This window comes from Nicotiana sylvestris, chromosome 4 (assembly GCF_000393655.2).
Source record: "Nicotiana sylvestris chromosome 4, ASM39365v2, whole genome shotgun sequence".
NCBI lineage: Eukaryota > Viridiplantae > Streptophyta > Magnoliopsida > Solanales > Solanaceae > Nicotiana > Nicotiana sylvestris.
The window spans coordinates 7,828,856-7,856,829 of NC_091060.1; positions in this window are offsets into that span (position 1 = coordinate 7,828,856).

The window sequence follows — 27,974 nt, forward strand, 5'->3', positions numbered from 1 at the left end:
GGTATATATATATGTTGTATTTGCTAAAAATAGTATTAATCATATTTTTATTCTTTTCTTTGAATTTGAATAGTCTGGATGAATATAATTTATACGCGGAAATTATAATCGACGGGCAACATTTAATAAATTGTGAATTCTTTTAAAAGAATTTAAAGGCATCCCTTAAATGTGAATTTCTCAGGATTTTCATCTAAAATGTGTAGATATAATAAACAATTCGTGGAAAACCCATAATACCATTAAGAATATTTGGCGTAATTAGGGATGCGTTCGCGTAACCTGATTATATTTTTAAAAGCAATTCGAATTATGCGTTCGCGCAACTTCGAGAGAACATTTTAATAAAAGGGATTTCTCCGAGGATATCAAAATAATTTCATATAGCCCGAGATGTGCAATTCATTGTTTAAATACAAGGGTGACGATGTTCTTAATTTTATTTTAAATTTTGAACATATGAGTTTTAACAAAAAATATAATATGGTCAATTTTATTGTGTACACGTATGCGTGGCACGATCCCCTGTAATTATAAAAGGTATATAATATGAATATACGTACGCGTAATTCGTTTATATAATTGTAAACAATAAATAAAAGCGGTAGTAAAATCATGCAATAAAAACGTATTTAGTAAAATCAAGATAATTAAGCCAATAATAAAAACAGTTGAGCGACCGTGCTAGAACCACGGAATTCGGAAATGCCTAACACCTTCTTCCGGATTAACAGAATTCCTTACTCAGGATTTCTGGTTCGCAGAATAATAAACAGAGTCATATTCTCCTCGATTCAGGGATTAAAACCGGTGACTTGGGACGCCTTAAAATTCCCAGGTGGCGACTCTGAAATAATTAAATAAATCCCGTTTCGACTGTCCTTCAATTGGAGAAAACTCCCTAAGCACCCCGCGGGTGCGGAAAAAGGAGGTGTGACAGCTCTGGCGACTCTGCTGGGGAATTGAGTTGAAAACCGTAAGCCAGAACCACTGGTTCAGGGTTCAAGAATTCGAGCTTAAAATAATTGTTATAGTTGGCTTTATTTATTATCTGATTTTTTTACATGATATATGCCCAATGTGCTAAATGACACTTTTACCGCTTTAATATTATTTGAATTATGAATATATACAACTGCTACGAAACCCCCTTCTTTCTGAGTCTTCTAAATTTATGGTGCACACGTGCGCGTGGCCCACCTTTCTGTTAAAGTCATACCAAATAAGACGAAGTTGGGACAAGTAACTAGGCCGGGTAGACTTTCGTGCTCCCGGTACGTTGCCCCCGCTTCGGCTCAAACTGTCCGTTTGGGTAAGCCAGGTTTAGAACAATCAACCTCAGGTTTTTCACTTAGAATAACTCAGCCATGTACCGGATCCCTAGTAGGAACGTATATTTGCATCATGTACATTTGGCCTTGGAGACTCAACACAGGGGTTGGGTCTGTCTAGGACAGGTGAACCCGAAATAAAAAGACCATCATGATGCATCCTACTTGCTACTTGTGCATTCATTTGCCTCGAACATGCTTGTTGACCAGCTTAAATGAAATCATGATGAGAACCGAGGAATAAAATGGGTTGTTTTTTTTTTTTAAAAAAAATAGTTTTAAATCTTGAAATAAAGGTATTTAATAAATAAAAAATTGAAAATGATTTTTTTTAGTGTATATTTTCAAAATGAGTCTTGACTTTATTAAAATTAAATTTCAGATACAAAATGAGCACCACACAAAACCCCCCATCCACGAATACAGAAGAGTTTCTATTTTAGCTTCAAATGTGGTGGTATGAATTTGGCGAAGATGGTAAAAAATGGGTCGTCAAGCATTTGGGAAATCTCACGGATATTATGAAAGTTAAACCCCGTGATGATCTGATTGCGGCGTTAGTAACTTTTTGGGACCCTGTTCACAATGTCTTTCGTTTCTCTGACTTCGAGCTTACTCCTACATTAGAGGAGATAGCTGGATATGCTGGTTTTGACGGAAGTCTAAGAAATCAAAGCCTGATATTCACAAAGGCTCCCTCGGTACATCGATTCTTCGGTCTTCTGAACATCAGCAGTCAAATCAGGAAAAGCAATGTCATCAATGGATGTTGTTCTTTCAACTTCTTGTATTCAAGGTTCGGAAAGCCAGATGGATTTGAAATTCATGAGAAAGGCCTTACTAACAAGCAAAACAAAGACACCTGGCAGATTCACCGTCGCTTCGCCTTCGTGGTGGCTTTTCTAGGAATCATGGTCTTCCCAAACAAAGAGCTAACAATTGATATTCGCACGGCAAAAGTTGTACAGGTCCTCACCACCAAGAAAAATCACACCCTTGTCCCCATCATTCTCTCAGACATTTATCGGGCGTTGACTTTATGTAAATCAGGAGCGAAAGTCTTCGAAGGATGCAAAATTTTGTTGCAAATGTGGGTGATTGAACATCTCCAACAACAGCCCAAGATCATACAGTATGGGCCAAGCAATGATAATTTCATCGAGAGTTATGAGGAGAGAATGAAAGATTATAAGTCCCCAGAAGGGATAGAAGCCTGAGTATCTCATCTAAGGGCTTTAACGTCAAATCAAATTGAGTGGACTTTGGGATGACTCCCAATGAGGGAAGTGATACACATGTCAACCTCAAATAGTTATTTGCTATTATTGGGATTGAGAAGCATCCAGCCATATGCGCCACTAAGAGTTCTAAGACAACTAGGGAGATACCAAGTAGTTCCTGATGATGAAGATTTGAGTATGCAAGTAATCGAATTACACCCTGAAGCCACTATTCCCGAGGCTTTAATTCAGCAAATGTGGAATGGATGTCGATACTTGAAAAGTGATACTCAAGTCCCAGACACTACAAGGGGTGAAATAAATCCCGGGTATGCAAGGTGGTTCGAGAAACGGTCTCGCGTGGATGATGTACCAGAAACCGAGCTAAGTAGACCAACAAAAAGACCCCATGTTCAAAGCTTTAATGATAAAATCCAAGAGCGGTTAATCTGGGGAGAAAAGGAAAAAGGGTACAAAGCAACTATCCATGCCCTAAAGGAAAATCTGAGGAGCCTCAGTCTGGAGAAAGATTTGCAAGCACAAGAAGCCGAAGGCGAGAAGAAGAGTCTAGCTTGTGAGAATGAAAATCTTCACGCTCGATTCCAAAAAATGAAAAGAGTTTCTGAAACACCAAATGAGGAGTTGGAAGGATCAAAAAACCATCGCCAATCTTTTTGAAAGAATGCAAGATTATGATTCCATTCTTGCTAAAAACGAAAGGGCGTTGAGCAAAGCAAAAGAAAGAATCCAACAATTAAACGAAGAAGCCAGATCTAATAAGGAACGCCAAGTAAGGCAATCCGAAGAAGACAGGGCACAATTCAAGAAGGAAAAAGACCATTGGATACGATCAGAAGACCAACTTCGTGCACAACTAGAAGAGGCAAGAAGATGCAACAGAGAACATCAACAAGCAGACATCAACAAGGAAAGAGCGCAGGCAAGATTAGAGCATGCCAGACTCCGAGCTCTATTAGAGTCAGCTCTAGATCGTGAAAACCGTGTCAGAGATATAGCCACCACTCGCCAACAACAATTGCAGAACCAAGACCAACGTCTCCAGGATTTCAGGGCACAAATTCACGACCTGGCGGTCTACACCTCTCAAAGTTATGTAAACTGCCAAGGAATGGATTATGAAAGGTTTACAGAGCATGCACCCATTTTTGCCCGCCATCTAGCAACGGAATTAGAAAGGATGTATCGTACGCTGGGAGGTCATCCAGGTCAAGCCCCACATTGAGCAGATAATCCAATAATTAACAACAAAAGTGGAAAAGTGGGGCATGTTGTGAGATGTTAAGAATTGTATCTTTATTTTTATTTTAGTGTGTGTGTTTCAAACCATTTTCTTAAAGTTTTCAAATGTAATTCCATCTTTGTATAATGAATAAAAGTGTTTGCCTTATGTCCAAACTACGCAAGGTCTGATTCATGCGGGGACATGATACGTAGGCAATCTTTATAAGATTCGACCACCACAATAAAAGATATATATAATAAATAAAAATAAGAGTGAACAACAATAAAAGACCAAGAAAAGCTGGGATGACACAAGCAGCCAAGCAAATGCATAATAGAAATGGGTTATTTGTCTAGGAGCATTGCATCTCAACGTGTAATTATATATGTGTTAAACTCTCAAAACTAACAAGTTTGTTCATTTCCAGAATTCAAGCAGTTAGTTTCTCTAAAGAGTATACTGGCATATTATCATTATCACACGAGATCAAAAGGACCAATACCCGAAAGTATGTCTATCCCAGATGTTGACACAGGTATTGAGCTAGAGGAGATGGATGTCGGGAAAATGAAAGAAGAGATGTTTAAACTCAAGCAGCAAATGGCTGAGATGTACCAAGCCTGGTCTACAGGACAGTTACCCCCATCTTACCCAACTAACCCTGCTCCATCAATGACCCAAACTCAGGATAATATTACCACTGAATTATCCCCAAATTTCCCCATTTACCAACACTACCGAGGAACCACCTCTCAGACACCGCAGTCTCCACCTCCGAAACCAGTTCCATACTTTCCTCCACCCGTGACTCCTGTTTTCGTAGCACCTCCCCCGGCTACATTCCACAAATCTTCTAGTGAGCCTACATTCCAGGCCCAGGACAACCAATATTACCCCCGGAGCCCACCTTCAAAGCCTCCGAAATCCATTCAACTGCTCCTCGTTTTGATCTCCCAACCGAAATTGACAAGCCAGCCAAAAATGCTGAACAAGAAGAGATGTTCAGGAAGGTCAAAAGTCTAGAACAATCGTTCAGAGACATGCGAGGATTAGGCGGGCAAGTCAGTGTAGCATACAAGGATTTGTGCTTATTCCCAAATGTACAATTACCAGTTGGTTTCAAGATGCCTAAATTTGACCTATACAATGGGCACGGCGACCCAGTAGCCCACTTAAGGGGTTTCTGCAGCAAAATGCGAGGAGCTGGGGGAAAGGATGAATTATTGATGGCTTACTTCAGTCAAAGTTTAAGCAGATCAGCTTTGGAGTGGTATACACGCTAGGACCATGGGAGATGGTACACCTGGGATGACCTGGCACAGGCATTCGCATACCATTTCCAATACAATCTGGAAATCATCCCAGATCGACTATCTTTAACAAAATTTGAGAAGAAACACAATGAAAGTTTCAGAGAGTATGGCTTCCGGTGGAGAGAACAGGCAGCAAGAGTGGATCCTCCTATGAAGGAGAGTGAAATGGTAGACTACTTCCTCCAAGCTTTAGAACCAACTTACTATGCCCATTTGGTTTCAGCGGTAGGGAAATCATTCAACGAAGTAGTGAAGATGGGAGGTATGGTGGAAGAAGGCCTCAAGACAAATAAAATCATGAGTTATTCAACAATTAAGGCAACTACTCAAGCTATTCAAAGCGGGGTAGGAGGAATCGGAAGAAAGAAGAGGGAGGAAGCAGCGGTAGTAGATTCAGGAATTTGGTCGGGACCCAGAGGTTCACCACTTTACTACAATCAACAACGACCTCGCCAATCAACTTACCACCACGATTCATCCCAACACTACTATCACCCTTCGGAGCCTCATTTTTCCATTAACCATGCTCAAGCATACAATCAGCCACCTGTTCACACCAATTGGCGTGCTCCTGTCACACCAAATACTTACCCACGAGCCTATCCCGGACCAGGTTTCAGGCCTAGGCCAGCATTCAGGGGAGAAAGGGAACAGAAAAAGAAAACTTACACTCCATTGGGAGAGTCTTACACTAGTCTGTTCCACAGGCTGAGACAGCTAGACATGCTGAGACCAATACAATCCAAGCTACCCAATCCTCCTCCAAAGAATCTGGATTACACCATTAGCTGTGAATATTGCTCCGGTGCACCAGGCCATGATACGGAGAAATGCTGGCATTTGAAAAATGCAATACAAGAGCTGATTGATACTAATAAAATCGAGGTTCAAACCCCCGAAGCTCCCAATATCAATAGAAATCCAATGCCAGCCCATCAAGAGGCCAATATGATAGAAATCATACAAGCTGATGGGGAGACAAAGAAGCCGTCACAAACTGTCATGATGATCAAGTCTCATGAAGCCAAGCCAGATAAGCAGTTAACAGAGGAGAAGCCGGTACCTAAGCAGAACAGAAATGGTGATGAACCATCTATGATAGTCGAGGAGGGATCATCGAGCAAAGTTGCCACAAAACAAGAAAGGCCGAAAGTGATAGTACCAGGGGTTGCTAACAAACCCATTGTATTCGTGGAAGGAGCCCGTACAGATCGGGTTATTATCACACCTGTAACCCAGCTGCCAGTCATCAACAACAAAGCCATCCCATGGAACTATGAACGGGTGACTGTAATGTACAAGGGAAAAGAAGTCAAGGAAGAAGTGTGTGAGGTGCAAGGCTTGACTCGTTCGGGAAGATGTTTTACGCCCGAAGAGTTAAGAAAAACTAAAAATAATCCAACACCAATAAAGAGAGCTGTGACGGAAGAAGAGGCGGAAGAGTTTTTAAGAAAAATGAAACTCCATGATTATTCTGTTGTGGATCAATTGAAGAAGACGCCCGCTCAAATTTCATTGTTGTCATTACTGATCCATTCAGAGGAGCACCGTCTGGCTTTGATGAAAATCCTGAATGAGGCTCATGTTCCTGAAAAAATCTCTGTAAATCATTTGGGAAGAATAGCCAACAGAATCTTTGAGGCAAACAGAATTACATTTTCTGATGATGAATTGCCTGTGGAAGGTACCGAGCACAACAGAGCTCTTTACCTCACCGTGAAATGTGAAAACTCCGTAGTAACTCGGGTATTGGTTGACAATGGGTCAAGTGCAAACATCTGCCCTCTCTCCACTTTAAGCAAATTGAAAATCAAAGAAGAGAGGATCCAGAAGAATAGTATTTGCGTGCGGGGGTTTGACGGTGGAAGCAGAGAATCATGTGGCGACATAGTGTTGGAGCTGACAATAGGACCAGTTGAATTCACAATGGAGTTTCAAGTACTGGACATAACTGTTTCTTATAACTTGTTGTTGGGTCGACCATGGATCCATGCTGCTAAAGCAGTCCCGTCAACACTACACCAGGCGGTCAAGTTTGAATGGGATCATCAAGAAATAGTTGTGCATGGGGAAGAAAGTTTAAATGCTCACAGCAGTGCCATTGTACCGGTCGAGGGAATAGAAAATGACCAGGGACCATGGGTATACCAAGTGTCCAATACAGTGTCGGTAGAGAAAATTCCAGAGGAGAAGTACCTTCCGAATCCAAGGATAACCTCTGCATCAGTCATGGTAGCCTATGAAATGTTAAAAAATGGTTTTATACCCGGCAAAGGTCTGGGCTCATCTTTGCAAGGAATTATACAACCAGTATCTCTCCCCGAGAACTGGGGAACATTTGGTTTGGGATTTATACCCACTATCACCGATGTGAAAAAGGCCAGAAAGCTGAAACACAAGGCATGGGTTCTTCCAAAACCAGTCCCACATCTGTCAAAGTCTTTTGTCAAGACCGGTGCTAAAAATCGCCCGATAACAACAATTCCTAAATCCCGGGTCAATCCTGAGGAGGAATTAATTGAAAGATTCGAGAAATTGTTTAATGATGTGAATATGTTGGAAAGCGGAGAAGGGTGTAGCAACGCAGAAGTTCAATTCGTTGGGCCAGAAACAAAGCTTAATAATTGGAAAGCCACTCCTCTCCCCATTCGAAAGGAGTCTTGGTAGTTTATTTTGATTTTCTTTCAGTTTGTTTGGGTTACCTCAGGGTTGTAATCCCAATGCTTATCTTACAGTTTGTTTGAAGTGTGCAAACCTTGTTATCTTTCAGCATCCAATAAAATACAGTTTCCTTTATCATTCCTGATAGTTTTCTTTTTCCCTTTCTTCTTTTTCTATACAGTTCTTTTTACGCTGGCTCTAGTGATATGGCATGCATGAGGAATCCTCAGCCCAGTCTTAAAAATCAATCTGGTTCCGAAGTAATAATTCAAGAAATATATTGTGATTATGAATCAGAATATGATGAAGATGAGGTTTTTGAAGAGATTAGTAAAGAGTTAATTCACTTTGAGGAAAAAATCAAACCTAACTTGAGTGATACCGAGGACATCAATATAGGGGACACGAGTAATATCCGAGAAACTAAAATAAGTGTCCATCTCGAACCAAAGATCCGAGAAGAGTTAATTAAAGCACTCATAGAATTCAAAGATGTTTTTGCATGGTCATATGACGACATGCCGGGCCTGAGCACTGATTTAGTGGTTCACAAATTGCCCACCGATCCAACGGTGCCTCCTGTCAAGCAGAGGCTGAGAAAATTCAAGCCTGATATGAGTGTGAGAATTAAGGAAGAAATCACCAAACAGTTGGAAGCAAAGGTCATTCGAGTCACTCGATATCCTGTTTGGTTAGCTAATATCGTTCCTGTGCCAAAGAAAGACGGCAAAATTAGAGTATGCGTCGACTACCGCAATCTCAACAAAGCCAGTCCGAAGGATAATTTCCCATTACCCAATATCCATATTTTGATCGATAATTGTGCCAAGCATGATATAGGATCTTTCGTGGATTGTTATGCTGGGTATCATCAAATTCTAATGGATGAAGAAGATGCAGAAAAGACGGCATTCATCACACCATGGGGAACTTATTGCTACCGGGTAATGCCATTCGGTTTGAAGAATGCCGGAGCAACCTACATGAGAGCGATGACCACAGTGTTTCATGATATGATACACAAGGAGATTGAGGTATACGTGGACGATGTGATCATAAAATCAAAGCATCAGGCCGACCACGTTGGGGATTTGAGGAAATTCTTCTTAAGACTTCGCAGGTACAACCTCAAGCTTAACCCTGCCAAATGCGCATTTGGAGTTCCGTCTGGAAAGTTGCTGGGATTCATAGTCAGTCGACGAGGCATCGAGCTAGACCTGTCAAAAATCAAAGCCATCCAAGAATTGTCACCTCCAAGGAACAAAACTGAAGTAATGAGTTTGTTGGGAAGGTTAAATTACATCAGCAGGTTTATTGCTCAGCTCACAACAACCTGTGAGCCAATTTTCAAATTGTTGAAAAAGGATGATGCGGTCAAATGGACCGATGAGTGTCAAGAAGCGTTCGATAAGATAAAAGGGTACTTGTCGAACCCACCCGTGTTGGTCCCGCCAGAGCCAGGAAGACCTCTGATTCTTTACTTGACGGTCTTGGAAAATTCATTTGGTTGTGTATTGGGGCAACATGACCTCACCGGCAGAAAAGAACAGGCCATCTACTACCTTAGCAAGAAGTTCACAGCTTATGAGGTTAAGTATACTCATCTGGAAAAGACATGTTGCGCCCTAACATGGGTAGCTCAGAAGTTGAAACACTATTTGTCGTCCTACACTACTTACCTCATTTCGCGTTTGGATCCATTGAAATATATTTTTCAAAAGCCTATGCCAACGGGAAGACTTGCAAAGTGGCAGATATTGCTCACAGAATTTGACATCATCTATGTGACTCGGACTGCAATGAAAGCCCAAGCACTGGCCGATCATTTAGCCGAAAACCCGGTCGATGAGGAATACGAGCCGTTAAAAACCTATTTCCCCGATGAAGAAATAATGCATATCGATGAGATGGAGCAAATTGAAAAACCTGGCTGGAAACTTTTCTTCGATGGGGCTGCTAACATGAAAGGAGTCGGAATAGGAGCTGTAATCATTTCTGAAACAGGGCATCACTATCCTGTTACGGCTCAACTGCGATTTTATTGCACCAATAATATGGCTGAATATGAAGATTGTATTATGGGGTTAAGGCTAGCCGCAGACATGGGTATCCAAGAAATCTTAGTCATGGGAGATTCGTATCTTCTGGTACATCAAATTCAAGGAGAATGGGAAACCCGAGACTTAAAGCTCATACCATACCGACAATGTCTACATGATCTTTGTCAGAGGTTTCAATCAGTGGAGTTTCGGCATATTCCAAGGATCCATAATGAGGTCGCCGATGCATTGGCTACTTTGGCATCAATGTTGCACCATCCAGACAAAGCTTATGTGGATCCACTACATATTCGAGTCCACGATCAGCACGCTTATTGCAATATGGTTGAAGAAGAATTTGATGGTGAACCATGGTTCCACGACATCAAGGAGTATATCAGGATGGGGATATATCCCGCACAAGCCACAGGAGATCAAAAAAGGACCATTAGGCGATTGGCAAATGGATTCTTCTTAAGCGGAGGAGTTTTGTATAAAAGAACACCAGATCTTGGATTATTAAGATGCATAGATGCCAGACAAGCTACGACTGTCATGTCTGAAGTACATTCGGGAGTTTGTGGACCCCACATGAGCGGATATGTATTAGCAAAGAAAATCCTCCGAGCTGGTTACTATTGGCTTACCATGGAGCGAGATTGTATCAGTTTTGTGCGCAAGTGTCATCAATGCCAGATACACGGAGATTTGATTCATTCTCCACCATCCGAGTTGCACACAATGTCGGCACCATGGCCCTTCGTTGCCTGGGGCATGGATGTGATTGGACCAATTGAGCCGGCAGCATCCAATGGGCACAGGTTCATTCTGGTAGCCATTGATTATTTTACCAAATGGGTTGAGGCCAAGACATTCAAATCGGTGACCAAGAAAGCTGTGGTCGATTTTGTCCACTCAAATATCATATGTCGATTCGGAATCCCAAAGGTGATCATCACAGATAACGGTGCTAATCTTAACAGCAACTTAATGAAGGAAGTATGTCAACAGTTTAAGATTACACATCGCAACTCTACCCCATATCGGCCCAAGGCGAATGGAGCAGTCGAGGCAGCCAACAAAAACATAAAGAAGATACTTCGGAAAATGGTAGAAGGTTCAAGACAATGGCATGAAAAATTACCATTTGCATTATTGGGATACCGCACTACTGTTCGCACTTCAGTAGGAGCAACTCCTTATTTGTTGGTATATGGCACTGAAGCAGTAATTCCTGCAGAAGTTGAGATTCCTTCCCTTCGGATCATCGCCGAAGCAAAGATTGATGATGATGAATGGGTCAAAACCCGTCTGGAACAGTTAAACTTGATTGATGAAAAACGATTGGCCGCAGTATGTCATGGTCAATTATATCAAAGAAGAATAGCAAGAGCATACAACACAAAAAGGTGCGTCCACGGAAGTTTGAAGTGGGTCAACATGTGCTGAAACGTATTCTTCCACATCAGGTTGAGGCAAAAGGCAAATTTGCCCCGAATTGGCAAGGACCATTCATTGTGACCAGAGTATTATCGAATGGTGCACTATGCTTAACAGATATTGAAGGCAAATGCATAGACATGGCGATCAATTCTGACGCGGTAAAGAGATATTATGCATAACTTCTTTGAATGTTTGTATTTAGCATTATTTCGAAGATTGGAATGACAAAGGCAATTTATTCTGCTATCCAAACACTATACCCTTTGCTTTCCCTTTTGAGCCATATTTGTTTCTTTCCTACCCTCTCTTGGAATCAATGAAAATCAAATATGAAATAATTTTAAAAAAAAATCACTATTATTTAGTGAACTACGTTTGACCTGATTCCTCAAAGAAGGATATGTAGGTGCCTCACGGCTCGGTTATAGGGTGCACAATATGCATAATGTGCACAAAAAGAAACATCAAGAGACCCCAATCAAGAAACTGGGGCAAAGAATTGTATTGGAAATAAGAAAAAGATTCCAAGAGTTGTAATTTTAAACCCATACCAAAACTATTTAGCTTTTGATACCTTTCCATTCCAACCCCATACCAAAAAGACCTTTCGATCAATCCTAGAAAAATGCTGAGTCAAGCAAATGAAGATGGTTCATAACACTCTGGTACAAACAAGAAAAGAAAGTAAAAATGAGAGAGTCTTATAGGTGAAAACCCACACGGGCACCATAAGATGACATAAGTTGAGAGAAAGTAAAATGAGAGAGTCTTATTGGTGAAAACCTTCGCAGGCACCATAAGGCGAAAAGGAAGTAAGAAATGAACAAATGAGGAAAGTTTGTCGGTGAAAACTCTTTGAGATATTGCAAGTCAAACAGGTCTGTAAAATGAAAAATGAAGTTGGGTTATGGAAATTTTGGGGAAAACAAAAATGAGACAATTAAAAGGAGATTGATTAAAAGACTGGGTTGATTAATCCGAAATGCATACCCTGATCATTGGCGCCAGTAACTCCAATCAGATAAGTTTTTATTCCTTCTCCAACAGTCATCCAAATTTGGATTTTTCTTTTCATTCTATAATTGTCGAAATCAGCGTGTTTCGTCACTAATAATCTTACTTTTCTAAAGCTTTGAGATAAGTTTTATTCCAAACAAATAAGAAGGAATGTCAAGGTATACTACCAAGATTCAAGATTACATGATGCAAAATACGGCCATGAAAGGCGGGAGATAAAAATAATAAGATATGGGTGTAAGAAAAGTGGAATCAAAAGTGGATCAGCAATGTCAGGAGAACATATGATTACGGTTAAAAGGGTTTGAAGGAAAACATACAGAGGGGAATCCTATAGTTAAGGATCAATTACAAGGACAAACAGTCTTTTCAACCATTTCAAGGCAACAAAACAAGACAGAGAAGCGCCACCGTCGGCGAGAATGCCCAGTTAACCATCCTGTTTTAAAACTAACAAAGTTTTCTTTGATTTGAAAACAGGGGCAAAAACAACATTTGTGTCAGGAAAATGAGGATGAAAAGAAGAAATCAGGCATCCACCTGGAGAATAAGGATGAGAATTTAAGAAAAAATCAGGCGTCCACCTGGAGAATGAGGATGAAGAATTAAGAAGAAGTCAGGCGTCCACCTGGAGAACGAGGATGAGAAATTTAAGAAGAAGTCAGGCGTCCACCTAGAGAATGAGGATGAAAGAATTAAGAAGAAATCAGGCGTCCACCTGGAGAATGAGGATGAAGAATTGAAGAAATCAGGCGTCCACCTGGAGAATGAGGATAAAGAATTTAAGATGAAATCAGGCGTCCACCTGGAGAATGAGGATGAAAGAATTAAAGAAGAAATCAGGCGTCCACCTGGAGAATGAGGATGAAGAATTGAAGAAATCAGGCGTCCACCTGGAGAATGAGGATGAAGAATTGAAGAAATCAGGCGTCCACCTGGAGAATGAGGATAAAGAAATTTAAGAAGAAATCAGGCGTCCACCTGGAGAATGAGGATGAAAAGAAGAAGTTAAGAAGAAATCAGGCGTCCACCTGGAGAATGAGGATGAAGAATTGAAGAAATCAGGCGTCCACCTGGAGAATGAGGATGAGAATTTTAAAAAGAAATCAGGCGTCCACCTGGAGAATGAGGATGAAAAGAAGAAGTTAAGAAGAAATCAGGCGTCCACCTGGAGAATGAGGATGAAGAATTGAAGAAATCAGGCGTCCACCTGGAGAATGAGGATGAGAATTGAAGAAATCAGGCGTCCACCTGGAGAATGAGGATAAAGAATTTAAGAAGAAATCAGGCGTCCACCTGGAGAATGAGGATGAAGAATTGAAGAAGTCAGGCGTCCACCTGGAGAATAAGGACAAAGAAAAGAAGCAGTCAGGCGCCCACCTGGAGAACAAGGGAATACAATTAAAGCAGCAGAAGTCAGGCGCCCACCTGGAGAACAAGGGAATACAATTGAAGTGTTGAAATCAAAAGCCGCTCATATGAGAAAGGAGCACACTTAGAGTCAATAAAGCAGAGGAGTCCAACAAAGTCCCCAGCAGGAAACAACAAGAGTCCCAAACAGATAAAGAAAATACGGGACACAATGAAAAGGAATACGGAATAAGCCAAATGCCCAAGAGTCGCCAAGATATCAAGACAACAAGGAACGCAAGGGCATGATCTAGATAAGATTTTATAATTCATGTACCATAGGCTAGTTTAGCTTTTTGTATTACCTTTGAAGCAAGGTGTAATAAGGAGGTCAGCAAGCAGTAAAAGCAGCACGAAACAGCAGTAACATCACAGTCCCACGGTAGTCCCAGCTACCCTAAACTTCCCGAACTACATTGACCTGATTCCTTTATAGCCAAGGATATGTAGGAAACCTTTGAAGCAGAGGTTCGGTCAAATCTTTCAAAAAATGCTTCCCACGGAGTATTCGAACGGGCAAAAATCGCTCGTATCCGCTCACTTAATCTTTGCACGAAAACTCTTCGAGTTTCCGCGCAAAGAGGGGCAGCTGTGAGCACGTGATTTTTGCCTCACGAAAACTACTCCAAAATAAATCAAAAATAAAATAAATTTCTTTTAGTGCGCAATTTTTAGAATTTGTGTGGCGTTTATTAAATATTTGTGTTATGTCCGTAAATGTTTACTTTGTTTGTTAAAATAAAAAATAAAATAAAATAAAACACGTGTTGCATGCATAATTAGGATTTAATTATGCATTTAAAAGTTAATTTAAATAAAATCACAAAAATATGCATTCGTTCTATTTTAAATATGTCACTGTGTGATTAATGTTTTGTCTATGTGTTAAATAGTTGTTATAAAGTGATTAATATTTTTGCGAGGTTAAAATTGTTTTATAATTAAAATTAGGAATTTAAATTAGAAAATGAAAAATAAATTGGAAAAATAAAAAAAAATCGGACCTGGACTAAAATCCAGGCCCAAATCAAATTAATCCCCTCACAGCCCAATCCAAACGACCCCAGGTCCGGTCCGTCTCAAAGATACCCCAAACGATGTCGTTTTGGAAACTTTGATGAAGGCCGTTGATTTCAAATTGATCAACGGTCCGAAAGCATTACTTTCCACCCGACCCGTTTCCCGTCAGAGACCGATCCGGTCTTAAAGGAAATGAAACGATGTCGTTTCATTTCAATAAGCAATTCCAGCCATAAATTGCATTTGATCTAACGGCCAAGATCCACTGATTACCCTAGTATATAAGCTCAAAAGTTACACCCCACACCCCAGGCAAGACCCCTCTCTCCCCTCTTCTTCCCCGAGTCTCCAGAGATCGGAACTCAAGCCACCGCCTTCACGGCGGCGAACGGTGACCATACCTCCCCATTTTCACACCCCGAACTCACCTCAACTTCCCGATCCTAGATCCCTGAACCTTATCCTCCAAATATCAGCCAACGTCTTCGAATCTACGATCGAAGATGTAGTCCAAAACCTAGTTCATCTGATAGCCACCAAACTCACACCTTTCAACCTCCGGACCTCTCTCACCACTAGAGCCTCATGAGTTTCCTTCGAATCAGCCTGGAACCCCTCAAATATCGAATCAAAATCAAGAACCCTAGCGCCGCCATGAAATGCCCTGGTGGCGGCGCCATTCTAATCAGTTCCAAACTAACGCCAAATGACCCCTAGGCCTCCCTCACCCTTGAGTCATCCTTAGTTCCCTTTGAATCTGCCCAAATTTGGTCGAACCCTAAATCTGAGAAAAAGTGAAACACTGAAATACCAACTCGTGGAATTTGTCCGAGTTAATTAAAGGATTGAGGTCTAAGAGACTTTAATCGAGGTATTCTAAATTGAGAATACCTCGAATAAAGTCTGTTCAACCTCAAAAAGATCCGAATTCAAAGTTAAGCTTTTGTCCGTATAAATTTGAAGATTCAAAGGTATTCTTCTGATTTCTTTTGTATCCTATGTATAAATTATTGCCTGTTTCAGTAGCCTGTTTAATTTTTCATATTTGTTTAGTTAATTCTGTGATTCTACCTCGTACCCGATTAGTTGATCAGAATTATATCATTGTTTCTGTTGATTATGATTATTTATAATATGTGTAATCGACTCGATTAAATTCATCGATTAGTTGTTTTGTGAATTCTTATTGCCACTAATATTGATTGACATAGCCTATTTATCTACTTGAAGACTGATTGTTTGACAATTATGATAGTTAGTCGGTCGATTAATGAGTGGTGTCAATTAATCAGTTTCTGTAAAATCCTTGAGTCTGGCAATAATCCTAAAGTTATTTGATTTGCTTACTTTCATTATTTGCTGATCAATGTCAGCTATAATCATCTGATTAAGCCTCATTGATTAGTCTGTCTGTATAAACTGAATCATTTCAACATTCTGTTTGGTTTTAATTTTGATTGTTAATTTCCCTATTAGTTAAAAAACTCTGTAAAAATTATTCTGATTCTGATTTTTGTAATAGAATCAGTAATAACATTAGGATTTCAGGGGTACTATTGGGAATTAAACAGTGAGGGTAGTAATGGGCTGATAATGGAGTGTTAATGGCTCTTATTTAATGTAATAATGGGGAACAAAGGGTAAGGGTAGTGCTGAAAATCAGGAAAAATTCTGCTAATGGGATTTAAAGTAATAAAGTAGAATTTTGAGTGGAGATTTCCTGATTTTTTCTTAAAAGAGAAGGGGTCCAGGAAGCATTAGGAAGGCAGACATGTATAAGATAGAGGGGATTGGGACTGAAGAAAGAAGAAGAGAAAATCTGATTTGAAGGAGAGATTTTAAGACTGAGATTTTAAGGAAGAGATTTGAAGAGAGATTTTAGGATCAGATTTTGATCAGATTTTATTGAGAGATTTCGAAGAAAAAGAAAAAGAAATCAGATTATTTTTGTAAGAAGAGGAAAGAGAGGAAGAAAAAAGAAAAAGAAATAGAAAAGAGAACATTCACACACACACACACACAATCTGAAACAGAAAAGAAACTGAAATCTGAAATATTATTCTTTCGTTGAATCTGTTCGGATTTATTTGATCCCATTGTTCAGTTAAAATCTGAAGTTTCTTAAAAATACTGTTACTGTGCATCTGGGTTCCTCGGGTCTTATTATTGCTCAAATCTGTGGAAATGCCGCTATTCTGCTGATTTTGGTTACTGCTGCAACTGCTGAAATTTACTCCTTCTACTTTCATTTCCAGGTACATATCTTTTAAATTCTAAGTTGGAAAGAGATTCAGCATGACAAATCAATGAAGCTTGAATTGCAATCCTATTTTTCCATTTATCTAAGTTCATTATTATAAATTTCAGTTTTGTTTCATGTTGTTTAATATAGTAGTATGCTTGACATGCTAATTATCAGCTGATCATTCTCTTTTGAAATTCATATAAGTGTTGTAATAATATTATCTATTCCAGAATTTCATTAAAGTATAGTTATGATTGAATTGTCAAGATAGGGAACATGGCATGAAGTTGGCTATTAATTAAGTCTTATGACATTGTTAGTCAGGTATAGAGTATTCTGGGAATATCAAGAAAATGCGTGGTTAGCGTATTTCGATTGTTTGGTTGTGGATTAAGGCTAGATGATGTTGGTTGCATTTTGTCCATATATGGCGTAATAGTGATTATGATTATAATCAATAGTCGAAAGTTGCATTAGTATCTTCCGCTATGTTTGCAAATGTCAAAATATGGCGAATAATGTTGTATGCAATATCATTTTATTAAGTCAATTAGGTAGATTTGTTCTCTTTCTTAATAACAAATGGCCTAGGAATTTTACAATGTGAAAGTTAGTGTTTAACAATGGTTCACATAAATTGAGAATCAAATCGGTTTGATTATATATATATCTTACATTCAACCATAAGCAGAATTAACAAAATAATTAGGCCTATTAGATTAAAAGCAAGTATATGAGAATGAGATGAGATGTACAAGCACAAATTGCAACACTTTATATCAATGGTAAGTAGAAATAGAATTTGCACTAAATAAAAATAATGAAAATTCTTCAAAAATATTTCTTCCCTTCATAAATCATTTTTTTTAGTTTCATACGCAATTCATTCTTTGGTATATATATATATATGTTGTATTTGCTAAAAATAGTATTAATCATATTTTTATTCTTTTCTTTGAATTTGAATAGTCTGGATGAATATAATTTATACGCGGAAATTATAATCGACGGGCAACATTTAATAAATTGTGAATTCTTTTAAAAGAATTTAAAGGCATCCCTTAAATGTGAATTTCTCAGGATTTTCATATAAAATGTGTAGATATAATAAACAATTCGTGGAAAACCCATAATACCATTAAGAATATTTGGCGTAATTAGGGATGCGTTCGCGTAACCTGATTATATTTTTAAAAGCAATTCGAATTATGCGTTCGCGCAACTTCGAGTGAACATTTTAATAAAAGGGATTTCTCCGAGGATATCAAAATAATTTCATGTAGCCCGAGATGTGCAATTCATTGTTTAAATACAAGGGTGACGATGTTCTTAATTTTATTTTAAATTTTGAACATATGAGTTTTAACAAAAAATATAATATGGTCAATTTTATTGTGTACACGTATGCGTGGCACGATCCCCTGTAATTATAAAAGGTATATAATACGAATATACGTACGCGTAATTCGTTTATATAATTGTAAACAATAAATAAAAGCGGTAGTTAAATCATGCAATAAAAACATATTTAGTAAAATCAAGATAATTAAGCCAATAATAAAAACAGTTGAGCGACCGTGCTAGAACCACGGAATTCGGAAATGCCTAACACCTTCTTCCGGATTAACAGAATTCCTTACTCAGGATTTCTGGTTCGCAGAATAACAAACAGAGTCATATTCTCCTCGATTCAGGGATTAAAACCGGTGACTTGGGACGCCTTAAAATTCCCAGGTGGCGACTCTGAAACAAATAAACAAATCCCGTTTCGACTGTCCTTTAATTGGAGAAAACTCCCTAAGCGCCCCGCGGGTGTGGAAAAAGGAGGTGTGACAATACTTAAATTATTATTAAGAACTAAATTAAGTTATAAAAGCGCAAATTAACTCCCAATAACAATTAACGCACAATTAAGTAATAATTAAGCGTAAAATTGTATATTTGGACATTAAATGCTAAAAATGCAAAAGATGCCTATTTTTGTAATTTTTAATTTTTGTAAAACTAATTTAATTACTAACAATTGTAGAATTAAATCCTACATGCAAAATGCGACATATTTTTGTATTTTTTATTAATTTAACAAATAAGCAAACACAGACAAATACAAATAATTATCCAAAAATGTCACAAAAATACTCAAAATTGCACACCAAGGAAAATCATTTGATTTTGAATTTTTTGGGAGTATTTCTCATATAGGGCAAAAATCATGTGCTTACACCAAGTCCACACACAAGCCATTTCTTGGCCTTAGCATTCTTTTCCCATTTCCTCAAGTCCTCAACATTACAGTCAACTCTTGTTTTTGGCACATCTACTCCTTCAACATTCTTCTTCATGGTAGTAAGGGGATCATCAGTGAAAATGTCCTATAGCTGATAGTCTTGTCCGATAATGTGATCTCTTATCCTGCTTTTCCACCAAGAGTAGTACTGGCCATTAAAGAGTGGAGGCCTATTAGTGGATTGCCCTTCCCAGTTTCCAGGTGGTGCTCTCATCTTGATCTGTTCCTAAGATGTTAGCCTCTTCAAGGATAACCTGCTCTAATACCAATTGATGTTCTAATTGTCAATACCACACAAGAAGGGGGGTGATTTGTGTGGTACCCAATTTTTGCGCTAGAAGAACCTGGTTCTTCTAGGTGTTCTAACTACTACTGTTTGTCGGAATAATAAGTACATAAAATAAAGAACACATAGATTTTTACGTGGAAAACTCCTGGCTTAAAAGGTGAAAAAACCACGACCTACTACTCAGTAGGATTTTCCCAAACTTCCACTAAAATCACTGAGCCAAAATAGCATTTACAAAAACTCTTTATAAACCTAAGGATTAACTCTAATTCCGTTGTGGCACACAACATCCACTGTTGCAACAACTTCAAGTTAGCTATAATTTGAACACTCTAGGTACCTAATACAATTGCTTCTATGAAAGCTTAAAGGTACAAATTTAAATTACCTACTACAATTGAACTAGAATAAAAGAAAAACACATAAAACTCTTTATGGAGTTGGTTCTTCAATCTGGTTCATGTAGCTTCAGGTTTGCACACTTGAATCACACACGAACTGCATGCAAAAAGCCTTGCTATTTTGCTCTCAATTCACATTTAACTTATACGTTTTTGTGCAACACTTGTAATGTGAGAACATCCTGCAATTTATAGAGTTAGTAGATGAAGAAATAACTAGAGTTCTGATGCAACTCTTCCTTGGTGGAAGAGTTCTAGTTGATTTCAACTTCTAACTCCTTACCTATCTTGGATAGTGTTTTCTTTGATTAAGGAGTCCTTCTCCTTATCAATTATGCAACCTTTTCGATCAGGAGATGTTAAATATACCAAGTTAAGCTTATCTCCTTCACGTGCAACCCACATGCTCGAATCTGCCCGTTTTTGTGCACTTGAGGATGAACCTGGTTCATCCTAAGTTCCTTTGTCAGTCTTCAAAACTAACCTTTACTTGGGCCAACAAGCTGTCTAACCTCCTAATACGGAATGGTACAATCATATTCCGGGATTTGCACCATGACTTTGGGGACGTGGCAGGAATCTAACTCGTTTTGGTACAAATCCATAACGGTACTATTTCGGGGTCGAACACACTCGACCTCGGTATGAATCGTGCTTCACCTTTGAACTCGGGTCTAGTTCCTCGAGCTTGAACTTGATCTTTCCCGAACTAGGACTCAAGACAGGCCCTCGAGCCTATAAGTCGGAGGCATACGATTTTGATCGTATACAGATAGTCCCCGCATTAGAGTAAGTTGATAAGAAACATTTTGATCCTCGTTTTCCCCAAGTCTTTAGTGATGACATCATTTCTGTGATGTAACCGTTTGAAGTGATCGAAACGTCCCATCGATCCACTTTCCAAAAACATTGAATGCACATCAATATTGGTCAACCACTAGTGCCGCCGGACCGTCGTTGCCCTTCTATAAATATGAGGTGATCCCTCTGAATAAAGAACTTTACTCTTTCTTTACATCTTTCCCATCTTTATCTCTTTTTTTAATCACCCGTTCCGAAAATGCCCAGCTCTTGTAAGAAACACCACATCCCTGTGCAACCCGTATTCTTTTAGCTTACAATCATGGCTAAAACTTCCAAAATGGTCCCCAAAAAGGATAAAGCGTCGTCTTCTTCTACCTCCCGGCCGGCCAAACCGGTGGTGCCGCCAACTCTTGAGGAAATCACCCCCGACCCTTGTATAATTAAGAAGGACTTTAGTATTGAAAATCCCCTCGACGTCCCAGGCCGATGCGAGCACGCATCTCGATATTCTAGCTTGATATCCAAGAAGCTCCTCAAGGATGTGAAGAAGGACTGCGGTTGGGGAGATAAGGTCGTGATTCAGATCCCAAGCCCCGAGGAAAGCATTACTACCCACGTGGAGGGGTTTTTAAGTGTTTGCACTTAACCCTTGACACTGGTCCTCTCGATCCGGTGGTGATCGACTTCTGCAAAACATACGAAGTCACCCTCGGTCAGATTTACCCCTCCTTTTGGCGTATCGTGATCATACTGCGGTATTTTTCCGAAAAGGCCAATGGCTTGGAATTCACCCTCAGCCACTTGGTTTGATTGTATCGGCCCTAGATGTTTCGAGGGCTTATCAAGCTGCAACGTTGAAAAATGAAAGCCTTCTTTGCCAGTACTGATGAAACCAAAGATCGAGATTGGATGAGCCAGTTTGTTAGAATAAGAACTCCGGATGTCATCCCCGGGGATAAAATTCCATTCCCGGAGAGGTGGAACTTTAATTGTAAGTGGAGTTCGTTTTCCTAGTATCTATTCATATTCTGCTTTTACATTTCATAACGCCTTTATCCTTCTTTTGGAAGCCAATACCTGGGTGCCCTAAGCGGTGCCCAACCTCGAGGATTGGGTCCGAAAGTTAACTGCCACCTCTTTCAACGATGAGCATAAGTGACGTGAATTATCGAAGGGCCAGTGGGAGGCCAAAAACCATGGTAAGTGCTATTCCCAAGTTTTAAACACTTTTCATATATTGGTGGCATCAACTTACTCATGCTCACCTGTGCAGGCCTTGGTGATGCATCTAAGATGAGCCCGGCTCCGCCCGAGGAAAAGACCAAGCATTCGATTCCGAAATCAGAGAGGGACAACAAAAGGAAAAGGGTTTCGAAGCCTGAAGACCCTCAAGATAAGAAAACCCCTGCTCAAAGGTTGCGGAAAAGGTTTGCTCAAACGAGCGTAGATTCAGCCCATGATTCCTCGGATAATGAAGAAAATCACGGTGAAGAGTCGTCGTTGGTGCCTCGAACTAGGAAACCAATCAAGGCCGACAAACCTTCCGACTGGAGACCTTATCCCGTGGTGAGGGAACCTCAAAGAAAAATGCGGGCAAGGCCCCCGTGTCCCCGGAGGTTGAGATTGTTCCTCCATCTTCAACAACTAAACAGGAAGGGGGAAATGCTGAGACCCCCGAAGCCAATGAGAATGCCCCGAGTGAAGAACTCGGGGCCATGGCAATAGGTCACTCCCTTTCTTTGCCAACTTATTCTGAGGGGGCGATCGAAGAAGCTAATGCTCTGTGTATGCCGGATCCGAGCAAAGTCCTCGAGGAAGATCCCTTTCGGGGTTGCTACATTGGGATTGAGGATGCCAATGACCTTAATGATCATCCACCATCTTCGAAGAGGCTCAACATCTCCTCTCCTGGGTAAGTACTTACTTTCATTATTGCAATTTTCCCTTTTCTTTCTTTTCTTTTGACTGATATATCTCCACTTCATGTGTAGGCCATCGTAAAGTTTAGAGCTGAGCTGAGCCAATGTGAGGCCGAGCTTAAGAAGGTTTCGGGCGAAGAAAAGGCCATGAGGCTCATCTGTAGCCAAAAGGAAGATGAGCTTAAGGATCTACGAACTGCATTGGCCAAAGCTCAAAAAAGCGAGTCTGAGCTAGACGAGCAAGTAACTATGATTTTAACAGAGTACGACCTTCTTAGCCCTACTTCGGAGGGTAACACTTCAATATCTCAACTGTAGCATAAGCTAGAGATGATTGGGCAGCTCCGGGGCAAGGTTAATCAAGTCAAAGCTGATTGTCCATGATGGAAAGAGAGCATGGATCAGCTCGCTACCGATAAGGAAGCCGTTACAGCCCAACTGACCTCAAATAAAACTCAACTCCGAGGCATTAAAGCGAAGGGTCTGGCTCAGGCCAAGAAAATTGAGGAGTTAGAGGCAGAGCTCACTAAAGCTCGGACCGAAGCTGAGAACACGAAGGCAGCGATTGATAAATCCATTGTTGTATACTTAGGGGATGCCACACCATTCAAGCTGAGTTTAGGGAGGCCTCCGACAGGGGAAACCGGAGCAATGATTTGGCCAAGTGTCAGGCCCGGAGGGAGACCCTTGAAGAAATCCATGCCCGAGGGTTCAACCTCACTGAGGAGATAGCTGAGGCAAAGGCTCGGGAAACCAATGCCAGGTTTCTTGTCTCCTCCAATTATGAAGATGTAGCGAGTGGCTCCGGGAACGGGGAAGGTGAAGAAAATTCTCCCGAGGAAGAGGAGGCTCCTGAAGATAGAGCTACCGAAGGTGCAATTCCTGGGGATGGTGCTCCCGGGGATATGACCCCAAAGATAGATTAGGCTTTCTTTTTCTGTTTTGTAAAAGGGCCCAATGTGGGCATTGTAAATATATTTTGTAAAACTTCCCTTGTGAATATAAAGTATATTTTTGTTCTATCCTCGACTTGTGTTGAATTTTATTTTGTTCTCATTTGTGAAAAATTTTGATAATTCAAATAATCAACTCGAGTATCGGTTCAGACTCATAACTTAATAACCCCTTAGGTTTTTATTTCTCAATATAATACCCGTTAAGGTTTTAAATAATCCTCAAGCTAATCTTAAGTCAAATTGATGCAAGCTCAGAACAATGGGACTATTGGGTCCGAGTTGAGTGAGAACGAGGTCTGAGACTCTTATATCCTTTTTGGCTCTTAAGCTCTTTTAAGCTGGCCCTTAGGCTCTTAAAATTGGCCCTTAGGCTCTTTAAGTTGGGCCTCTTCGGCCTTTAAAGTGGCTATAATATTTCCCTTCTTTTCCGCTAAAAGACTTAGTGAAAAATTTTGTATGCCTTAGCATGTCTTTTTTTGTACCCGTTTGGGTTTTTCGGAGGTTCGACATATCGGAACCTTATCAGTAATTTGTTTGTGTAAACATAATCGAATACCTCTTGAGGTATTTCCGAAGGCCGATGTTATCGAAGCCCTTGGATTATTTGAGGGCTGAATTTTTCGAGGACCTCAGATTTTTTGAGGGCTGAATTTATCGAAGCCCTTCATATTTTGATTTTGCTGAGGGTAACCTGATTTAACCGGTTTTCAATGTTTGAAGGCCTTTAATTTATAGCGAAAATCGGACGTCTCCGAGCCGCATTATTTTGGTCGTAGCCTTTATATAACCGTAGTCTTTAGTATGGTCGTAGCCTTCGAGTATGTCACTTGGACTTGTTTCCCGATAACTTTCCGAACTCCCCGAGTATATTGGTCTTGGCCTTTGTTTCGAGGGGATGCCCCTTTGAGGTCTTATAAGTCTGATTTTTTGATGACTCGGATGTATTGACTGTCGATGACAGTCCCCGAGTATTCGGCGGTGCTTTTAAGATTTGGCTCTTGAGCCGTTTCCCATAGGATTATAAGTGTAGAGCTTGTATAACAGTAGACTTTATTTGAGACACAAGATGTTTTTGATATTAACCGAATGCTTCTTCAAATAATTGATACAAGCGTACATGCTTTGCCGTCGGGGCTCGACTATTCTATACGGACACGGTTCATTTGACCGTTTGGCCCATTATAAAGTTCTCCTATGGAGGCCTTCTTAGGCGTGAAGCATTTTCCTCAAAATATAACCATCCGAGGGTGATGCCCCCGGTATTCGAGGTTGATTGAAAAGAAGCCTTGGATACTGTTGAGTTTTCCTTAGGTAGTACATAGTTGTTACCTCGTTAAAAACCTTGCCGGTAAAACCCATTTGGAACAAAATCCGATCTAAGGGAAAAAGAGTGAAATGCATGCTTTAAAACCTAAGGCCTTCGTGTAAAAAACGATGCCTTCGAGATCGTATGCCTTCGATCCAAAATCTGTAATGAGTTAGTTTTAAACTCAAATAGACAAAAAGGATAAAGTCGTACCTTAGCAGTAGTATCGTTTGAGCAATGATATGCTCCAATTGTTTGGCAGTTGTTGACCCTCCATTGTGCTAAGTTTGTAAGATCCTTTACCGACAACTCCGAGGACTCGGTACTGTCCTTCCTATTTTGGGCCTAGTTTCCCTTCATTTGGGTCTCCAGTATTGATGGTGACTTTCCGTAGGACTAAGTCCCCGATTCCAAAATGTCAATGGTTCTTCTATTGTAGTATCTTTCGATCCTTTGCTTATACGCGGCCATCCAAACAAGCGTTGTTTCTCGCTTTTCATCTAACAATTCGAGGCTATCATTCATGGCCTCGTGGTTTGACTCCTCCGATGCATGTCAAAATATAGCGCTGGGTTCCCCAACCTTGACGGGGATGAGGGCCTTGGAACCATATACTAGAGAAAACGGGGTGCCCCCGTGCTAGACTTTGATGTTGTCTGATATGGGCAAAGGACCTCGGGTAAAACTTCTCTCCATTTTCCCTTTGCATCATCTAACCTTTTCTTCAAGTTCTGAATGATAGTTTTATTTGTTGACTCGGCCTGTCCGTTTCCGGTTAGGTGGTACGGTGTCGATAAAATCCTCTTTATTTTATGCGCTTCGAGGAACTCCGTTACCTTGCTACCGATGAATCGCTTTCCTTTGTAGCACACAATCTCGGTGGGTAACCCGAATCGACATACGATGTGGTCCCAGATAAAGTGAATGACTTCTTTTTCTCGGACCATCTCGAAGGCCTGTGCTTCCACCCACTTAGAAAAATAATCAGTCATAAACAAAATGAATTTAGCTTTACCTGGGGCCATTGGTAGAGGGCTGACTATATACATTCCCCATTTCATGAAAGGCCACGAGGATAAGACTAAATAGAGTTGTTCACCGGGCTGATGGATCGTCGGTGCAAATTGTTGACACTTTTCACATATTTTTACAAATTCCTTAGTATCTTTTTCGATGTTGTCCAGTAATATCCTACTCTGATAATTTTGCGGACCAGAGATTCGGCACCGGAACGCTTCCCACAAGTGCCTTTGTGGATTTCTTGTAGAACATAATTAGTGTCCCCTGTACCCAAGCACACCGCCAATGGTCCATCAAATGTTCTTCGGTACAACTTTCCATCCTAATCTAATGCAAACCTAGCAACCTTGGCTCGTAGGGACCTCAATTCTTTATGGTCTGATGGGAGCTTTCCATTCTTCAAATAGTCGATATACTTGTTCCTCCAGTCCCATGTTAAACTTGTTGAATTTATCTCAACATGACCCTCTTCAACCACAGACTTTGATAGTTGGACGACAGTCCCTGGGACGATGTCATCTTCTTCGATCGAAGATCCCAGATTATCAAGTGTATCGGCCTCACTATTTTTCTCTCGAGGTACGTGATCCAGAGTCCACTCCTTGAAGCGGTGCAAAGTTACTTGTAGCTTGTCTAGATACCGCTGCATTCTATCCTCTCGAACCTCGAAACTTTTGTTTACCTGATTTACCACCAATAGAGAATCGCACTTGGCCTCGATGACTTTTGCTCCAAAGCTTTTGGCTAGTTCGAGACCTGCAATCATGGCCTCATACTCGGCCTCATTGTTAGTTAATTTAGGAGTTTTGATAGATTGCTTAATGGTATCACCCGTGGGTGAATTCAAGACAATGCCAAGTTCGGACCCCTTCACATTCGAGGCAGCGTCTGTGAAAAAGGGTCCATACCCCCGACGTTGTACCAGAACTCAACAAGAGTTCTCTTTCCACTTCGGGTACGAGGGTTGGCATAAAATCGGCCACGAAGTCAGCTAGGATTTGAGACTTAATGGACGTTTGGGGTTGATATTCGATATCGTACCCGCTAAGCTCGACTGCCCATTTGGCCAATCGACCCGATAGCTCAGGCTTATGCAAAATATTTCGAAGGGGGTACGTGGTTAATACACATATAGGATGACATTGAAAATATGGTTTTAGCTTTCTATATGCGCTTATCAATGCAAGTACTAATTTTTCTAAATGAGGGTACCTAATTTTAGCATCTCCTAGAGTTCGGCTTATGTAATAAACAGGGAATTGCATACCTTGCTCTTCTCGAACTAGTATTCCACTTACCGTTATCTCGGACACTGCCAAGTATAGATAAAGTTTTTCATCTACCTTCGGGGTGTGAAGCAAAAGCGGGCTCGACAGATATCGCTTTAATTCTTCTAAGGCTTGCTGACATTCTAGGTTCCATGCGAAATCCTTTTTCTTTTTGAGCAAGGAAAAGAACTGGTGACTCCGATCCGACGACCTCGAAATGAATCGACCCAAGGAAGCTATTTGCCCTGTTAGCCTTTGCACGACCTTTACACCATCCACAATCGTGATATCCTCAATACCCTTGATCTTATTGGGATTGATTTCGATACCTCGATTTGATACCATGAAGCCGAGGAACTTACCTGAGCCGACTCCGAAGGCACATTTCTCTAGGTTAAGCTTTATGTTGTATTTCCTCAAAATTGCAAACGTTTCCTGCAAATGAACTAAATAGTCCTCTACATGCAGGGACTTAACCAATATGTCATAAATACAGACTTCCATTATTTTACCTATTTGTTCTTCGAACATTTTGTTAACTAGGCGTTGGTATATAGCTCTTGCATTTTTTTAACCCGAAGGGCATTACGTTGTAACAATAAGTTCCAAACTTAGTTATAAACGAAGTCTTTTCCTAGTCCTCCGCGTTCATCTGAATTTGATTGTACCCGGAGTAGGCATCGAGAAAAGTTAGGGTCTCGTAGCTAGCCGTGGCATCGATCATTCAGTCGATGTTTGGCAATGGGAAAGAATCTTTCGGACATACTTTGTCCAAGTCCTTA